The following is a 22,334-nucleotide window of genomic DNA, read 5'->3' on the forward strand; positions in this document are numbered from 1 at the left end:
GGATAAAACAACATAAATACAATTTAATATAGCATAGAATAAAACAACATAAATACAATTTAATAAAGCATAGATTAAAACAACATAAATACAATTTAATAAAGTAGAGGATAAAACAACATAAATACAATTTAATAAAACATAGGATAAAACAACATAAATACAATTTAATAAAGCATACGATAAAACAACATAAATACAATTTAATAAAGCATAGGATAAAACAACATAAATGCAGTTTAATAAAGCATACGATAAAACAACATAAATACAATTTAATAAAACATAGGATAAAACAACATAAATACAATTTAATAAAGCATAGGATAAAACAACATAAATACAATTTAATAAAGCATAGGATAAAACAACATAAATACAATTTAATAAAGCATAGGACAAAACAACATAAATACAATTTACTAAAGCATAGGATAAAACAACATAAATACAATTTAATAAAGCATGGGTTAAAACAACATAAATACAATTTAATAAAGCATAGGATAAAACAACATAAATACAATTTAATAAATCATAGGATAAAACCACATAAATACAACTTAATAAAGCAATAGATAAAACAACATAAATACAATTTAATAAAGCATAGGATAAAACCACATAAATACAATTTAATAAAGCATAGGATAAAACAACATAAATACAATTTAATAAAGCATAGGATAAAACAACATAAATACAATTTAATAAAGCATAGGATAAAACAACATAAATACAATTTAATAAAGCATAGGTTAAAACAACATAAATACAATTTAATAAAGGATAGGTTAAAACAACATAAATACAATTTAATAAAGCATAGGATAAAACAACATAAATACAATTTAATAAAGCATATGATAAAACAACATAAATACCATTTAATAAAGCATAGGTTAAAACAACATAAATACAATTTAATAAAGCATAGGTTAAAACAACATAAATACAATTTAATAAAGCATAGGATAAAACAACATAAATGCAATTTAATAAAGCATAGGATAAAAGAACATAAATACAATTTAATGAAGCATAGGATAAAACAACATAAATACAATTTAATGAAGCATGGGTTAAAACAACATAAATACAATTTAATAAAGCATAGGATAAAACAACATAAATACAATTTAATAAAGCATAGGATAAAACAACATAAACACAATTTAATAAGGCATAGGATAAAACAACATAAATACAATTTAATATAGCATAGGATAAAACAACATAAATACAATTTAATAAAGCATAGATTAAAACAACATAAATACAATTTAATAAAGTAGAGGATAAAACAACATAAATACAATTTAATAAAACATAGGATAAAACAACATAAATACAATTTAATAAAGCATAGGATAAAACAACATAAATACAATTTAATAAAGCATAGGATAAAACAACATAAATGCAGTTTAATAAAGCATACGATAAAACAACATAAATACAATTTAATAAAACATAGGATAAAACAACATAAATACAATTTAATAAAGCATAGGATAAAACAAAATAAATACAATTTAATAAAGCATAGGATAAAACAACATAAATACAATTTAATAAAGCATAGGACAAAACAACATAAATACAATTTACTAAAGCATAGGATAAAACAACATAAATACAATTTAATAAAGCATGGGTTAAAACAACATAAATACAATTTAATAAAGCATAGGATAAAACAACATAAATACAATTTAATAAATCATAGGATAAAACCACATAAATACAACTTAATAAAGCAATAGATAAAACAACATAAATACAATTTAATAAAGCATAGGATAAAACCACATAAATACAATTTAATAAAGCATAGGATAAAACAACATAAATACAATTTAATAAAGCATAGGATAAAACAAGATAGATGCAATTTATTAAAGCATAGGATAAAACAACATAAATACAATTTAATAAAGCATAGGATAAAACAACATAAATACAATTTAATAAAGCATAGGTTAAAACAACATAAATACAATTTAATAAAGGATAGGTTAAAACAACATAAATACAATTTAATAAAGCATAGGATAAAACAACATAAATACAATTTAATAAAGCATATGATAAAACAACATAAATACCATTTAATAAAGCATAGGTTAAAACAACATAAATACAATTTAATAAAGCATAGGTTAAAACAACATAAATACAATTTAATAAAGCATAGGATAAAACAACATAAATGCAATTTAATAAAGCATAGGATAAAAGAACATAAATACAATTTAATGAAGCATAGGATAAAACAACATAAATACAATTTAATGAAGCATGGGTTAAAACAACATAAATACAATTTAATAAAGCATAGGATAAAACAACATAAATACAATTTAATAAAGCATAGGATAAAACAACATAAACACAATTTAATAAGGCATAGGATAAAACAACATAAATACAATTTAATATAGCATAGGATAAAACAACATAAATACAATTTAATAAAGCATAGATTAAAACAACATAAATACAATTTAATAAAGTAGAGGATAAAACAACATAAATACAATTTAATAAAACATAGGATAAAACAACATAAATACAATTTAATAAAGCATAGGATAAAACAACATAAATACAATTTAATAAAGCATAGGATAAAACAACATAAATGCAGTTTAATAAAGCATACGATAAAACAACATAAATACAATTTAATAAAACATAGGATAAAACAACATAAATACAATTTAATAAAGCATAGGATAAAACAAAATAAATACAATTTAATAAAGCATAGGATAAAACAACATAAATACAATTTAATAAAGCATAGGACAAAACAACATAAATACAATTTACTAAAGCATAGGATAAAACAACATAAATACAATTTAATAAAGCATGGGTTAAAACAACATAAATACAATTTAATAAAGCATAGGATAAAACAACATAAATACAATTTAATAAATCATAGGATAAAACCACATAAATACAACTTAATAAAGCAATAGATAAAACAACATAAATACAATTTAATAAAGCATAGGATAAAACCACATAAATACAATTTAATAAAGCATAGGATAAAACAACATAAATACAATTTAATAAAGCATAGGATAAAACAACATAAATACAATTTAATAAAGCATAGGATAAAACAACATAAATACAATTTAATAAAGCATAGGATAAAACAACATAAATACAATTTAATAAAGCATATGTTAAAACAACATAAATACAATTTAATAAAGCATAGGTTAAAACAACATAAATACAATTTAATAAAGGATAGGTTAAAACAACATAAATACAATTTAATAAAGCATAGGATAAAACAACATAAATACAATTTAATAAAACATATGATAAAACAACATAAATACCATTTAATAAAGCATAGGTTAAAACAACATAAATACAATTTAATAAAGCATAGGTTAAAACAACATAAATACAATTTAATAAAGCATAGGATAAAACAACATAAATGCAATTTAATAAAGCATAGGATAAAAGAACATAAATACAATTTAATGAAGCATAGGATAAAACAACATAAATACAATTTAATGAAGCATGGGTTAAAACAACATAAATACAATTTAATAAAGCATAGGATAAAACAACATAAATACAATTTAATAAAGCATAGGATAAAACAACATAAAAACAATTTAATAAAGCATAGGTTAAAACAAAATAAATACAATTTAATAAAGCATAGGATAAAACAACATAAATACAATTTAATAAAGCATAGGTTAAAACAACATAAATACAATTTAATAAAGCATAGGTTAAAACAACATAAATACAATTTAATAAAGCATAGGATAAAAAAACATAAATAAAATTTAATAAAGCAAAGGATAAAACAACATAAATACAGTTTAATAAAGCATAGGATAAAACAACATAAATACAATTTAATATAGCATAGGATAAAACAACATAAATACAATTTAATAAAGCATAGGTTAAAACAACATAAATACAATTTAATAAAGTATAGGATAAAACAACAAAAATACAATTTAATAAAGCATAGGATAAAACAACATAAATACAATTTAATAAAGCATAGGTTAAAACAACATAACTACAATTTAATAAAGTATAGGATAAAACAACATAAATACAATTTATTAAAGCATAGGTTAAAACAATATAAATACAATTTAATAAAGCATAGGATAAAACAACATAAATATAATTTAATAAAGCATAGGTTAAAACAACATAAATACAATTTAATAAAGCATAGGTTAAAACAACATAAATGCAATTTAATAAAGCATAGGTTAAACAACATAAATACAATTTAATAAAGCATAGGATAAAACAACATAAATACAATTTAATAAAGCATAGGATAAAACAACATAAACACAATTTAATAAGGCATAGGATAAAACAACATAAATACAATTTAATATAGCATAGGATAAAACAACATAAATACAATTTAATAAAGCATAGATTAAAACAACATAAATACAATTTAATAAAGTAGAGGATAAAACAACATAAATACAATTTAATAAAACATAGGATAAAACAACATAAATACAATTTAATAAAGCATACGATAAAACAACATAAATACAATTTAATAAAGCATAGGATAAAACAACATAAATGCAGTTTAATAAAGCATACGATAAAACAACATAAATACAATTTAATAAAACATAGGATAAAACAACATAAATACAATTTAATAAAGCATAGGATAAAACAACATAAATACAATTTAATAAAGCATAGGATAAAACAACATAAATACAATTTAATAAAGCATAGGACAAAACAACATAAATACAATTTACTAAAGCATAGGATAAAACAACATAAATACAATTTAATAAAGCATGGGTTAAAACAACATAAATACAATTTAATAAAGCATAGGATAAAACAACATAAATACAATTTAATAAATCATAGGATAAAACCACATAAATACAACTTAATAAAGCAATAGATAAAACAACATAAATACAATTTAATAAAGCATAGGATAAAACCACATAAATACAATTTAATAAAGCATAGGATAAAACAACATAAATACAATTTAATAAAGCATAGGATAAAACAAGATAGATGCAATTTAATAAAGCATAGGATAAAACAACATAAATACAATTTAATAAAGCATAGGATAAAACAACATAAATACAATTTAATAAAGCATAGGTTAAAACAACATAAATACAATTTAATAAAGGATAGGTTAAAACAACATAAATACAATTTAATAAAGCATAGGATAAAACAACATAAATACAATTTAATAAAGCATATGATAAAACAACATAAATACCATTTAATAAAGCATAGGTTAAAACAACATAAATACAATTTAATAAAGCATAGGTTAAAACAACATAAATACAATTTAATAAAGCATAGGATAAAACAACATAAATGCAATTTAATAAAGCATAGGATAAAAGAACATAAATACAATTTAATGAAGCATAGGATAAAACAACATAAATACAATTTAATGAAGCATGGGTTAAAACAACATAAATACAATTTAATAAAGCATAGGATAAAACAACATAAATACAATTTAATAAAGCATAGGATAAAACAACATAAACACAATTTAATAAGGCATAGGATAAAACAACATAAATACAATTTAATATAGCATAGGATAAAACAACATAAATACAATTTAATAAAGCATAGATTAAAACAACATAAATACAATTTAATAAAGTAGAGGATAAAACAACATAAATACAATTTAATAAAACATAGCATAAAACAACATAAATACAATTTAATAAAGCATAGGATAAAACAACATAAATACAATTTAATAAAGCATAGGATAAAACAACATAAATGCAGTTTAATAAAGCATACGATAAAACAACATAAATACAATTTAATAAAACATAGGATAAAACAACATAAATACAATTTAATAAAGCATAGGATAAAACAAAATAAATACAATTTAATAAAGCATAGGATAAAACAACATAAATACAATTTAATAAAGCATAGGACAAAACAACATAAATACAATTTACTAAAGCATAGGATAAAACAACATAAATACAATTTAATAAAGCATGGGTTAAAACAACATAAATACAATTTAATAAAGCATAGGATAAAACAACATAAATACAATTTAATAAATCATAGGATAAAACCACATAAATACAACTTAATAAAGCAATAGATAAAACAACATAAATACAATTTAATAAAGCATAGGATAAAACCACACAAATACAATTTAATAAAGCATAGGATAAAACAACATAAATACAATTTAATAAAGCATAGGATAAAACAAGATAGATGCAATTTATTAAAGCATAGGATAAAACAACATAAATACAATTTAATAAAGCATAGGATAAAACAACATAAATACAATTTAATAAAGCATAGGTTAAAACAACATAAATACAATTTAATAAAGGATAGGTTAAAACAACATAAATACAATTTAATAAAGCATAGGATAAAACAACATAAATACAATTTAATAAAGCATATGATAAAACAACATAAATACCATTTAATAAAGCATAGGTTAAAACAACATAAATACAATTTAATAAAGCATAGGTTAAAACAACATAAATACAATTTAATAAAGCATAGGATAAAACAACATAAATGCAATTTAATAAAGCATAGGATAAAAGAACATAAATACAATTTAATGAAGCATAGGATAAAACAACATAAATACAATTTAATGAAGCATGGGTTAAAACAACATAAATACAATTTAATAAAGCATAGGATAAAACAACATAAATACAATTTAATAAAGCATAGGATAAAACAACATAAACACAATTTAATAAGGCATAGGATAAAACAACATAAATACAATTTAATATAGCATAGGATAAAACAACATAAATACAATTTAATAAAGCATAGATTAAAACAACATAAATACAATTTAATAAAGTAGAGGATAAAACAACATAAATACAATTTAATAAAACATAGGATAAAACAACATAAATACAATTTAATAAAGCATAGGATAAAACAACATAAATACAATTTAATAAAGCATAGGATAAAACAACATAAATGCAGTTTAATAAAGCATACGATAAAACAACATAAATACAATTTAATAAAACATAGGATAAAACAACATAAATACAATTTAATAAAGCATAGGATAAAACAACATAAATACAATTTAATAAAGCATAGGACAAAACAACATAAATACAATTTACTAAAGCATAGGATAAAACAACATAAATACAATTTAATAAAGCATGGGTTAAAACAACATAAATACAATTTAATAAAGCATAGGATAAAACAACATAAATACAATTTAATAAATCATAGGATAAAACCACATAAATACAACTTAATAAAGCAATAGATAAAACAACATAAATACAATTTAATAAAGCATAGGATAAAACCACATAAATACAATTTAATAAAGCATAGGATAAAACAACATAAATACAATTTAATAAAGCATAGGATAAAACAAGATAGATGCAATTTAATAAAGCATAGGATAAAACAACATAAATACAATTTAATAAAGCATAGGATAAAACAACATAAATACAATTTAATAAAGCATAGGTTAAAACAACATAAATACAATTTAATAAAGGATAGGTTAAAACAACATAAATACAATTTAATAAAGCATAGGATAAAACAACATAAATACAATTTAATAAAGCATATGATAAAACAACATAAATACCATTTAATAAAGCATAGGTTAAAACAACATAAATACAATTTAATAAAGCATAGGTTAAAACAACATAAATACAATTTAATAAAGCATAGGATAAAACAACATAAATGCAATTTAATAAAGCATAGGATAAAAGAACATAAATACAATTTAATGAAGCATAGGATAAAACAACATAAATACAATTTAATGAAGCATGGGTTAAAACAACATAAATACAATTTAATAAAGCATAGGATAAAACAACATAAATACAATTTAATAAAGCATAGGATAAAACAACATAAACACAATTTAATAAGGCATAGGATAAAACAACATAAATACAATTTAATATAGCATAGGATAAAACAACATAAATACAATTTAATAAAGCATAGATTAAAACAACATAAATACAATTTAATAAAGTAGAGGATAAAACAACATAAATACAATTTAATAAAACATAGGATAAAACAACATAAATACAATTTAATAAAGCATAGGATAAAACAACATAAATACAATTTAATAAAGCATAGGATAAAACAACATAAATGCAGTTTAATAAAGCATACGATAAAACAACATAAATACAATTTAATAAAACATAGGATAAAACAACATAAATACAATTTAATAAAGCATAGGATAAAACAAAATAAATACAATTTAATAAAGCATAGGATAAAACAACATAAATACAATTTAATAAAGCATAGGACAAAACAACATAAATACAATTTACTAAAGCATAGGATAAAACAACATAAATACAATTTAATAAAGCATGGGTTAAAACAACATAAATACAATTTAATAAAGCATAGGATAAAACAACATAAATACAATTTAATAAATCATAGGATAAAACCACATAAATACAACTTAATAAAGCAATAGATAAAACAACATAAATACAATTTAATAAAGCATAGGATAAAACCACATAAATACAATTTAATAAAGCATAGGATAAAACAACATAAATACAATTTAATAAAGCATAGGATAAAACAAGATAGATGCAATTTATTAAAGCATAGGATAAAACAACATAAATACAATTTAATAAAGCATAGGATAAAACAACATAAATACAATTTAATAAAGCATAGGTTAAAACAACATAAATACAATTTAATAAAGGATAGGTTAAAACAACATAAATACAATTTAATAAAGCATAGGATAAAACAACATAAATACAATTTAATAAAGCATATGATAAAACAACATAAATACCATTTAATAAAGCATAGGTTAAAACAACATAAATACAATTTAATAAAGCATAGGTTAAAACAACATAAATACAATTTAATAAAGCATAGGATAAAACAACATAAATGCAATTTAATAAAGCATAGGATAAAAGAACATAAATACAATTTAATGAAGCATAGGATAAAACAACATAAATACAATTTAATGAAGCATGGGTTAAAACAACATAAATACAATTTAATAAAGCATAGGATAAAACAACATAAATACAATTTAATAAAGCATAGGATAAAACAACATAAACACAATATAATAAGGCATAGGATAAAACAACATAAATACAATTTAATATAGCATAGGATAAAACAACATAAATACAATTTAATAAAGCATAGATTAAAACAACATAAATACAATTTAATAAAGTAGAGGATAAAGCAACATAAATACAATTTAATAAAACATAGGATAAAACAACATAAATACAATTTAATAAAGCATAGGATAAAACAACATAAATACAATTTAATAAAGCATAGGATAAAACAACATAAATGCAGTTTAATAAAGCATACGATAAAACAACATAAATACAATTTAATAAAACATAGGATAAAACAACATAAATACAATTTAATAAAGCATAGGATAAAACAACATAAATACAATTTAATAAAGCATAGGACAAAACAACATAAATACAATTTACTAAAGCATAGGATAAAACAACATAAATACAATTTAATAAAGCATGGGTTAAAACAACATAAATACAATTTAATAAAGCATAGGATAAAACAACATAAATACAATTTAATAAATCATAGGATAAAACCACATAAATACAACTTAATAAAGCAATAGATAAAACAACATAAATACAATTTAATAAAGCATAGGATAAAACCACATAAATACAATTTAATAAAGCATAGGATAAAACAACATAAATACAATTTAATAAAGCATAGGATAAAACAACATAAATACAATTTAATAAAGCATAGGATAAAACAACATAAATACAATTTAATAAAGCATAGGATAAAACAACATAAATACAATTTAATAAAGCATATGTTAAAACAACATAAATACAATTTAATAAAGCATAGGTTAAAACAACATAAATACAATTTAATAAAGGATAGGTTAAAACAACATAAATACAATTTAATAAAGCATAGGATAAAACAACATAAATACAATTTAATAAAACATATGATAAAACAACATAAATACCATTTAATAAAGCATAGGTTAAAACAACATAAATACAATTTAATAAAGCATAGGTTAAAACAACATAAATACAATTTAATAAAGCATAGGATAAAACAACATAAATGCAATTTAATAAAGCATAGGATAAAAGAACATAAATACAATTTAATGAAGCATAGGATAAAACAACATAAATACAATTTAATGAAGCATGGGTTAAAACAACATAAATACAATTTAATAAAGCATAGGATAAAACAACATAAATACAATTTAATAAAGCATAGGATAAAACAACATAAAAACAATTTAATAAAGCATAGGTTAAAACAAAATAAATACAATTTAATAAAGCATAGGATAAAACAACATAAATACAATTTAATAAAGCATAGGTTAAAACAACATAAATACAATTTAATAAAGCATAGGTTAAAACAACATAAATACAATTTAATAAAGCATAGGATAAAAAAACATAAATAAAATTTAATAAAGCAAAGGATAAAACAACATAAATACAGTTTAATAAAGCATAGGTTAAAACAACATGAATACAATTTAATAAAGCATAGGATAAAACAACATAAATACCATTTAATAAAGCATAGGTTAAAACAACATAAACACAATTTAATAAAGCATAGGATAAAACAACATAAATACAATTTAATAAATCATAGGATAAAACCACATAATTACAATTTAATAAAGCATAGGATAAAACAACATAAATACAATTTAATAAAGCATAGGATAAAACCACATAAATACAATTTAATAAAGCATAGGATAAAACAACATAAATACAATTTAATAAAGCATAGGATAAAAGAACATAAATACAATTTAATGAAGCATAGGATAAAACAACATAAATACAATTTAATGAAGCATGGGTTAAAACAACATAAATACAATTTAATAAAGCATAGGATAAAACAACATAAATACAATTTAATAAAGCATAGGATAAAACAACATAAACACAATTTAATAAGGCATAGGATAAAACAACATAAATACAATTTAATATAGCATAGGATAAAACAACATAAATACAATTTAATAAAGCATAGATTAAAACAACATAAATACAATTTAATAAAGTAGAGGATAAAACAACATAAATACAATTTAATAAAACATAGGATAAAACAACATAAATACAATTTAATAAAGCATAGGATAAAACAACATAAATACAATTTAATAAAGCATAGGATAAAACAACATAAATGCAGTTTAATAAAGCATACGATAAAACAACATAAATACAATTTAATAAAACATAGGATAAAACAACATAAATACAATTTAATAAAGCATAGGATAAAACAACATAAATACAATTTAATAAAGCATAGGACAAAACAACATAAATACAATTTACTAAAGCATAGGATAAAACAACATAAATACAATTTAATAAAGCATGGGTTAAAACAACATAAATACAATTTAATAAAGCATAGGATAAAACAACATAAATACAATTTAATAAATCATAGGATAAAACCACATAAATACAACTTAATAAAGCAATAGATAAAACAACATAAATACAATTTAATAAAGCATAGGATAAAACCACATAAATACAATTTAATAAAGCATAGGATAAAACAACATAAATACAATTTAATAAAGCATAGGATAAAACAAGATAGATGCAATTTAATAAAGCATAGGATAAAACAACATAAATACAATTTAATAAAGCATAGGATAAAACAACATAAATACAATTTAATAAAGCATAGGTTAAAACAACATAAATACAATTTAATAAAGGATAGGTTAAAACAACATAAATACAATTTAATAAAGCATAGGATAAAACAACATAAATACAATTTAATAAAGCATATGATAAAACAACATAAATACCATTTAATAAAGCATAGGTTAAAACAACATAAATACAATTTAATAAAGCATAGGTTAAAACAACATAAATACAATTTAATAAAGCATAGGATAAAACAACATAAATGCAATTTAATAAAGCATAGGATAAAAGAACATAAATACAATTTAATGAAGCATAGGATAAAACAACATAAATACAATTTAATGAAGCATGGGTTAAAACAACATAAATACAATTTAATAAAGCATAGGATAAAACAACATAAATACAATTTAATAAAGCATAGGATAAAACAACATAAACACAATTTAATAAGGCATAGGATAAAACAACATAAATACAATTTAATATAGCATAGGATAAAACAACATAAATACAATTTAATAAAGCATAGATTAAAACAACATAAATACAATTTAATAAAGTAGAGGATAAAACAACATAAATACAATTTAATAAAACATAGGATAAAACAACATAAATACAATTTAATAAAGCATAGGATAAAACAACATAAATACAATTTAATAAAGCATAGGATAAAACAACATAAATGCAGTTTAATAAAGCATACGATAAAACAACATAAATACAATTTAATAAAACATAGGATAAAACAACATAAATACAATTTAATAAAGCATAGGATAAAACAAAATAAATACAATTTAATAAAGCATAGGATAAAACAACATAAATACAATTTAATAAAGCATAGGACAAAACAACATAAATACAATTTACTAAAGCATAGGATAAAACAACATAAATACAATTTAATAAAGCATGGGTTAAAACAACATAAATACAATTTAATAAAGCATAGGATAAAACAACATAAATACAATTTAATAAATCATAGGATAAAACCACATAAATACAACTTAATAAAGCAATAGATAAAACAACATAAATACAATTTAATAAAGCATAGGATAAAACCACATAAATACAATTTAATAAAGCATAGGATAAAACAACATAAATACAATTTAATAAAGCATAGGATAAAACAAGATAGATGCAATTTATTAAAGCATAGGATAAAACAACATAAATACAATTTAATAAAGCATAGGATAAAACACCATAAATACAATTTAATAAAGCATAGGTTAAAACAAGATAAATACAATTTAATAAAGGATAGGTTAAAACAACATAAATACAATTTAATAAAGCATAGGATAAAACAACATAAATACAATTTAATAAAGCATATGATAAAACAACATAAATACCATTTAATAAAGCATAGGTTAAAACAACATAAATACAATTTAATAAAGCATAGGTTAAAACAACATAAATACAATTTAATAAAGCATAGGATAAAACAACATAAATGCAATTTAATAAAGCATAGGATAAAAGAACATAAATACAATTTAATGAAGCATAGGATAAAACAACATAAATACAATTTAATGAAGCATGGGTTAAAACAACATAAATACAATTTAATAAAGCATAGGATAAAACAACATAAATACAATTTAATAAAGCATAGGATAAAACAACATAAACACAATTTAATAAGGCATAGGATAAAACAACATAAATACAATTTAATATAGCATAGGATAAAACAACATAAATACAATTTAATAAAGCATAGATTAAAACAACATAAATACAATTTAATAAAGTAGAGGATAAAACAACATAAATACAATTTAATAAAACATAGGATAAAACAACATAAATACAATTTAATAAAGCATAGGATAAAACAACATAAATACAATTTAATAAAGCATAGGATAAAACAACATAAATGCAGTTTAATAAAGCATACGATAAAACAACATAAATACAATTTAATAAAACATAGGATAAAACAACATAAATACAATTTAATAAAGCATAGGATAAAACAAAATAAATACAATTTAATAAAGCATAGGATAAAACAACATAAATACAATTTAATAAAGCATAGGACAAAACAACATAAATACAATTTACTAAAGCATAGGATAAAACAACATAAATACAATTTAATAAAGCATGGGTTAAAACAACATAAATACAATTTAATAAAGCATAGGATAAAACAACATAAATACAATTTAATAAATCATAGGATAAAACCACATAAATACAACTTAATAAAGCAATAGATAAAACAACATAAATACAATTTAATAAAGCATAGGATAAAACCACATAAATACAATTTAATAAAGCATAGGATAAAACAACATAAATACAATTTAATAAAGCATAGGATAAAACAAGATAGATGCAATTTATTAAAGCATAGGATAAAACAACATAAATACAATTTAATAAAGCATAGGATAAAACAACATAAATACAATTTAATAAAGCATAGGTTAAAACAACATAAATACAATTTAATAAAGGATAGGTTAAAACAACATAAATACAATTTAATAAAGCATAGGATAAAACAACATAAATACAATTTAATAAAGCATATGATAAAACAACATAAATACCATTTAATAAAGCATAGGTTAAAACAACATAAATACAATTTAATAAAGCATAGGTTAAAACAACATAAATACAATTTAATAAAGCATAGGATAAAACAACATAAATGCAATTTAATAAAGCATAGGATAAAAGAACATAAATACAATTTAATGAAGCATAGGATAAAACAACATAAATACAATTTAATGAAGCATGGGTTAAAACAACATAAATACAATTTAATAAAGCATAGGATAAAACAACATAAATACAATTTAATAAAGCATAGGATAAAACAACATAAACACAATTTAATAAGGCATAGGATAAAACAACATAAATACAATTTAATATAGCATAGGATAAAACAACATAAATACAATTTAATAAAGCATAGATTAAAACAACATAAATACAATTTAATAAAGTAGAGGATAAAGCAACATAAATACAATTTAATAAAACATAGGATAAAACAACATAAATACAATTTAATAAAGCATAGGATAAAACAACATAAATACAATTTAATAAAGCATAGGATAAAACAACATAAATGCAGTTTAATAAAGCATACGATAAAACAACATAAATACAATTTAATAAAACATAGGATAAAACAACATAAATACAATTTAATAAAGCATAGGATAAAACAACATAAATACAATTTAATAAAGCATAGGACAAAACAACATAAATACAATTTACTAAAGCATAGGATAAAACAACATAAATACAATTTAATAAAGCATGGGTTAAAACAACATAAATACAATTTAATAAAGCATAGGATAAAACAACATAAATACAATTTAATAAATCATAGGATAAAACCACATAAATACAACTTAATAAAGCAATAGATAAAACAACATAAATACAATTTAATAAAGCATAGGATAAAACCACATAAATACAATTTAATAAAGCATAGGATAAAACAACATAAATACAATTTAATAAAGCATAGGATAAAACAACATAAATACAATTTAATAAAGCATAGGATAAAACAACATAAATACAATTTAATAAAGCATAGGATAAAACAACATAAATACAATTTAATAAAGCATATGTTAAAACAACATAAATACAATTTAATAAAGCATAGGTTAAAACAACATAAATACAATTTAATAAAGGATAGGTTAAAACAACATAAATACAATTTAATAAAGCATAGGATAAAACAACATAAATACAATTTAATAAAACATATGATAAAACAACATAAATACCATTTAATAAAGCATAGGTTAAAACAACATAAATACAATTTAATAAAGCATAGGTTAAAACAACATAAATACAATTTAATAAAGCATAGGATAAAACAACATAAATGCAATTTAATAAAGCATAGGATAAAAGAACATAAATACAATTTAATGAAGCATAGGATAAAACAACATAAATACAATTTAATGAAGCATGGGTTAAAACAACATAAATACAATTTAATAAAGCATAGGATAAAACAACATAAATACAATTTAATAAAGCATAGGATAAAACAACATAAAAACAATTTAATAAAGCATAGGTTAAAACAAAATAAATACAATTTAATAAAGCATAGGATAAAACAACATAAATACAATTTAATAAAGCATAGGTTAAAACAACATAAATACAATTTAATAAAGCATAGGTTAAAACAACATAAATACAATTTAATAAAGCATAGGATAAAAAAACATAAATAAAATTTAATAAAGCAAAGGATAAAACAACATAAATACAGTTTAATAAAGCATAGGTTAAAACAACATGAATACAATTTAATAAAGCATAGGATAAAACAACATAAATACCATTTAATAAAGCATAGGTTAAAACAACATAAACACAATTTAATAAAGCATAGGATAAAACAACATAAATACAATTTAATAAATCATAGGATAAAACCACATAATTACAATTTAATAAAGCATAGGATAAAACAACATAAATACAATTTAATAAAGCATAGGATAAAACCACATAAATACAATTTAATAAAGCATAGGATAAAACAACATAAATACAATTTAATAAAGCATAGGATAAAAGAACATAAATACAATTTAATGAAGCATAGGATAAAACAACATAAATACAATTTAATGAAGCATGGGTTAAAACAACATAAATACAATTTAATAAAGCATAGGATAAAACAACATAAATACAATTTAATAAAGCATAGGATAAAACAACATAAACACAATTTAATAAGGCATAGGATAAAACAACATAAATACAATTTAATATAGCATAGGATAAAACAACATAAATACAATTTAATAAAGCATAGATTAAAACAACATAAATACAATTTAATAAAGTAGAGGATAAAACAACATAAATACAATTTAATAAAACATAGGATAAAACAACATAAATACAATTTAATAAAGCATAGGATAAAACAACATAAATACAATTTAATAAAGCATAGGATAAAACAACATAAATGCAGTTTAATAAAGCATACGATAAAACAACATAAATACAATTTAATAAAACATAGGATAAAACAACATAAATACAATTTAATAAAGCATAGGATAAAACAACATAAATACAATTTAATAAAGCATAGGACAAAACAACATAAATACAATTTACTAAAGCATAGGATAAAACAACATAAATACAATTTAATAAAGCATGGGTTAAAACAACATAAATACAATTTAATAAAGCATAGGATAAAACAACATAAATACAATTTAATAAATCATAGGATAAAACCACATAAATACAACTTAATAAAGCAATAGATAAAACAACATAAATACAATTTAATAAAGCATAGGATAAAACCACATAAATACAATTTAATAAAGCATAGGATAAAACAACATAAATACAATTTAATAAAGCATAGGATAAAACAAGATAGATGCAATTTAATAAAGCATAGGATAAAACAACATAAATACAATTTAATAAAGCATAGGATAAAACAACATAAATACAATTTAATAAAGCATAGGTTAAAACAACATAAATACAATTTAATAAAGGATAGGTTAAAACAACATAAATACAATTTAATAAAGCATAGGATAAAACAACATAAATACAATTTAATAAAGCATATGATAAAACAACATAAATACCATTTAATAAAGCATAGGTTAAAACAACATAAATACAATTTAATAAAGCATAGGTTAAAACAACATAAATACAATTTAATAAAGCATAGGATAAAACAACATAAATGCAATTTAATAAAGCATAGGATAAAAGAACATAAATACAATTTAATGAAGCATAGGATAAAACAACATAAATACAATTTAATGAAGCATGGGTTAAAACAACATAAATACAATTTAATAAAGCATAGGATAAAACAACATAAATACAATTTAATAAAGCATAGGATAAAACAACATAAACACAATTTAATAAGGCATAGGATAAAACAACATAAATACAATTTAATATAGCATAGGATAAAACAACATAAATACAATTTAATAAAGCATAGATTAAAACAACATAAATACAATTTAATAAAGTAGAGGATAAAACAACATAAATACAATTTAATAAAACATAGGATAAAACAACATAAATACAATTTAATAAAGCATAGGATAAAACAACATAAATACAATTTAATAAAGCATAGGATAAAACAACATAAATGCAGTTTAATAAAGCATACGATAAAACAACATAAATACAATTTAATAAAACATAGGATAAAACAACATAAATACAATTTAATAAAGCATAGGATAAAACAAAATAAATACAATTTAATAAAGCATAGGATAAAACAACATAAATACAATTTAATAAAGCATAGGACAAAACAACATAAATACAATTTACTAAAGCATAGGATAAAACAACATAAATACAATTTAATAAAGCATGGGTTAAAACAACATAAATACAATTTAATAAAGCATAGGATAAAACAACATAAATACAATTTAATAAATCATAGGATAAAACCACATAAATACAACTTAATAAAGCAATAGATAAAACAACATAAATACAATTTAATAAAGCATAGGATAAAACCACATAAATACAATTTAATAAAGCATAGGATAAAACAACATAAATACAATTTAATAAAGCATAGGATAAAACAAGATAGATGCAATTTATTAAAGCATAGGATAAAACAACATAAATACAATTTAATAAAGCATAGGATAAAACAACATAAACACAATTTAATAAAGCATAGGATAAAACAACATAAATACAATTTAATATAGCATAGGATAAAACAACATAAATACAATTTAATAAAGCATAGGTTAAAACAACATAAATACAATTTAATAAAGTATAGGATAAAACAACATAAATACAATTTAATAAAGCATAGGATAAAACAACATAAATACAATTTAATAAAGCATAGGTTAAAACAACATAACTACAATTTAATAAAGTATAGGATAAAACAACATAAATACAATTTATTAAAGCATAGGTTAAAACAACATAAATACAATTTAATAAAGCATAGGATAAAACAACATAAATATAATTTAATAAAGCATAGGTTAAAACAACATAAATACAATTTAATAAAGCATAGGTTAAAACAACATAAATACAATTTAATAAAGCATAGGTTAAACAACATAAATACAATTTAATAAAGCATAGGATAAAACAACATAAATACAATTTAATAAAGCATAGGATAAAACAACATAAACACAATTTAATAAGGCATAGGATAAAACAACATAAATACAATTTAATAAAGCATGGGTTAAAACAACATAAATACAATTTAATAAAGCATAGGATAAAACAACATAAATACAATTTAATAAATCATAGGATAAAACCACATAAATACAACTTAATAAAGCAATAGATAAAACAACATAAATACAATTTAATAAAGCATAGGATAAAACCACATAAATACAATTTAATAAAGCATAGGATAAAACAACATAAATACAATTTAATAAAGCATAGGATAAAACAAGATAGATGCAATTTAATAAAGCATAGGATAAAACAACATAAATACAATTTAATAAAGCATAGGATAAAACAACATAAATACAATTTAATAAAGCATAGGTTAAAACAACATAAATACAATTTAATAAAGCATAGGTTAAAACAACATAAATACAATTTAATAAAGGATAGGTTAAAACAACATAAATACAATTTAATAAAGCATAGGATAAAACAACATAAATACAATTTAATAAAGCATATGATAAAACAACATAAATACCATTTAATAAAGCATAGGTTAAAACAACATAAATACAATTTAATAAAGCATAGGTTAAAACAACATAAATACAATTTAATAAAGCATAGGATAAAAGAACATAAATACAATTTAATGAAGCATAGGATAAAACAACATAAATACAATTTAATGAAGCATGGGTTAAAACAACATAAATACAATTTAATAAAGCATAGGATAAAACAACATAAATACAATTTAATAAAGCATAGGATAAAACAACATAAAAACAATTTAATAAAGCATAGGTTAAAACAAAATAAATACAATTTAATAAAGCATAGGATAAAACAACATAAATACAATTTAATAAAGCATAGGTTAAAACAACATAAATACAATTTAATAAAGCATAGGTTAAAACAACATATATACAATTTAATAAAGCATAGGATAAAAAAACATAAATACAATTTAATAAAGCATAGGTTAAACAACATAAATACAATTTAATAAAGCATAGGATAAAACAACATAAATACAATTTAATAAAGCATAGGATAAAACAACATAAACACAATTTAATAATGCATGGGATAAAACAACATAAATACAATTTAATATAGCATAGGATAAAACAACATAAATACAATTTAATAAAGCATAGGTTAAAACAACATAAATACAATTTAATAAAGTAGAGGATAAAACAACATAAATACAATTTAATAAAACATAGGATAAAACAACATAAATACAATTTAATAAAGCATACGATAAAACAACATAAATACAATTTAATAAAGCATAGGATAAAGCAACATAAATGCAGTTTAATAAAGCATACGATAAAACAACATAAATACAATTTAATAAAACATAGGATAAAACAACATAAATACAATTTAATAAAGCATAGGATAAAACAACATAAACACAATTTAATAAAGCATAGGATAAAACAACATAAATACAATTTAATAAAGCATAGGATAAAACAACATAAACACAATTTAATAAAGCATAGGATAAAACAACATAAATACAATTTAATATAGCATAGGATAAAACAACATAAATACAATTTAATAAAGCATAGGTTAAAACAACATAAATACAATTTAATAAAGTATAGGATAAAACAACATAAATACAATTTAATATAGCATAGGATAAAACAACATAAATACAATTTAATAAAGCATAGGTTAAAACAACATAACTACAATTTAATAAAGTATAGGATAAAACAACATAAATACAATTTAATAAAGCATAGGTTAAAACAACATAAATACAATTTAATAAAGCATAGGATAAAACATCATAAATATAATTTAATAAAGCATAGGTTAAAACAACATAAATACAATTTAATAAAGTATAGGTTAAAACAACATAAATACAATTTAATAAAGCATAGGTTAAACAACATAAATACAATTTAATAAAGCATAGGATAAAACAACATAAATACAATTTAATAAAGCATAGGATAAAACAACATAAACACAATTTAATAAGGCATAGGATAAAACAACATAAATACAATTTAATAAAGCATAGGATAAAACAAAATAAATACAATTTAATAAAGCATAGGATAAAACAACATAAATACAATTTAATAAAGCATAGGACAAAACAACATAAATACAATTTACTAAAGCATAGGATAAAACAACATAAATACAATTTAATAAAGCATGGGTTAAAACAACATAAATACAATTTAATAAAGCATAGGATAAAACAACATAAATACAATTTAATAAATCATAGGATAAAACCACATAAATACAACTTAATAAAGCAATAGATAAAACAACATAAATACAATTTAATAAAGCATAGGATAAAACCACATAAATACAATTTAATAAAGCATAGGATAAAACAACATAAATACAATTTAATAAAGCATAGGATAAAACAAGATAGATGCAATTTAATAAAGCATAGGATAAAACAACATAAATACAATTTAATAAATCATATGATAAAACAACATAAATACAATTTAATAAAGCATAGGTTAAAACAACATAAATACAATTTAATAAAGCATAGGTTAAAACAACATAAATACAATTTAATAAAGGATAGGTTAAAACAACATAAATACAATTTAATAAAGCATAGGATAAAACAACATAAATACAATTTAATAAAGCATATGATAAAACAACATAAATACCATTTAATAAAGCATAGGTTAAAACAACATAAATACAATTTAATAAAGCATAGGTTAAAACAACATAAATACAATTTAATAAAGCATAGGATAAAAGAACATAAATACAATTTAATGAAGCATAGGATAAAACAACATAAATACAATTTAATGAAGCATGGGTTAAAACAACATAAATACAATTTAATAAAGCATAGGATAAAACAACATAAATACAATTTAATAAAGCATAGGATAAAACAACATAAAAACAATTTAATAAAGCATAGGTTAAAACAAAATAAATACAATTTAATAAAGCATAGGATAAAACAACATAAATACAATTTAATAAAGCATAGGTTAAAACAACATAAATACAATTTAATAAAGCATAGGTTAAAACAACATATATACAATTTAATAAAGCATAGGATAAAAAAACATAAATAAAATTTAATAAAGCAAAGGATAAAACAACATAAAT

Source organism: Phyllobates terribilis, unplaced genomic scaffold (genome assembly GCF_046119375.1).
Source record: "Phyllobates terribilis strain yellow unplaced genomic scaffold, ASM4611937v1 Scaffold_1__5_contigs__length_1240528914, whole genome shotgun sequence".
NCBI lineage: Eukaryota > Metazoa > Chordata > Amphibia > Anura > Dendrobatidae > Phyllobates > Phyllobates terribilis.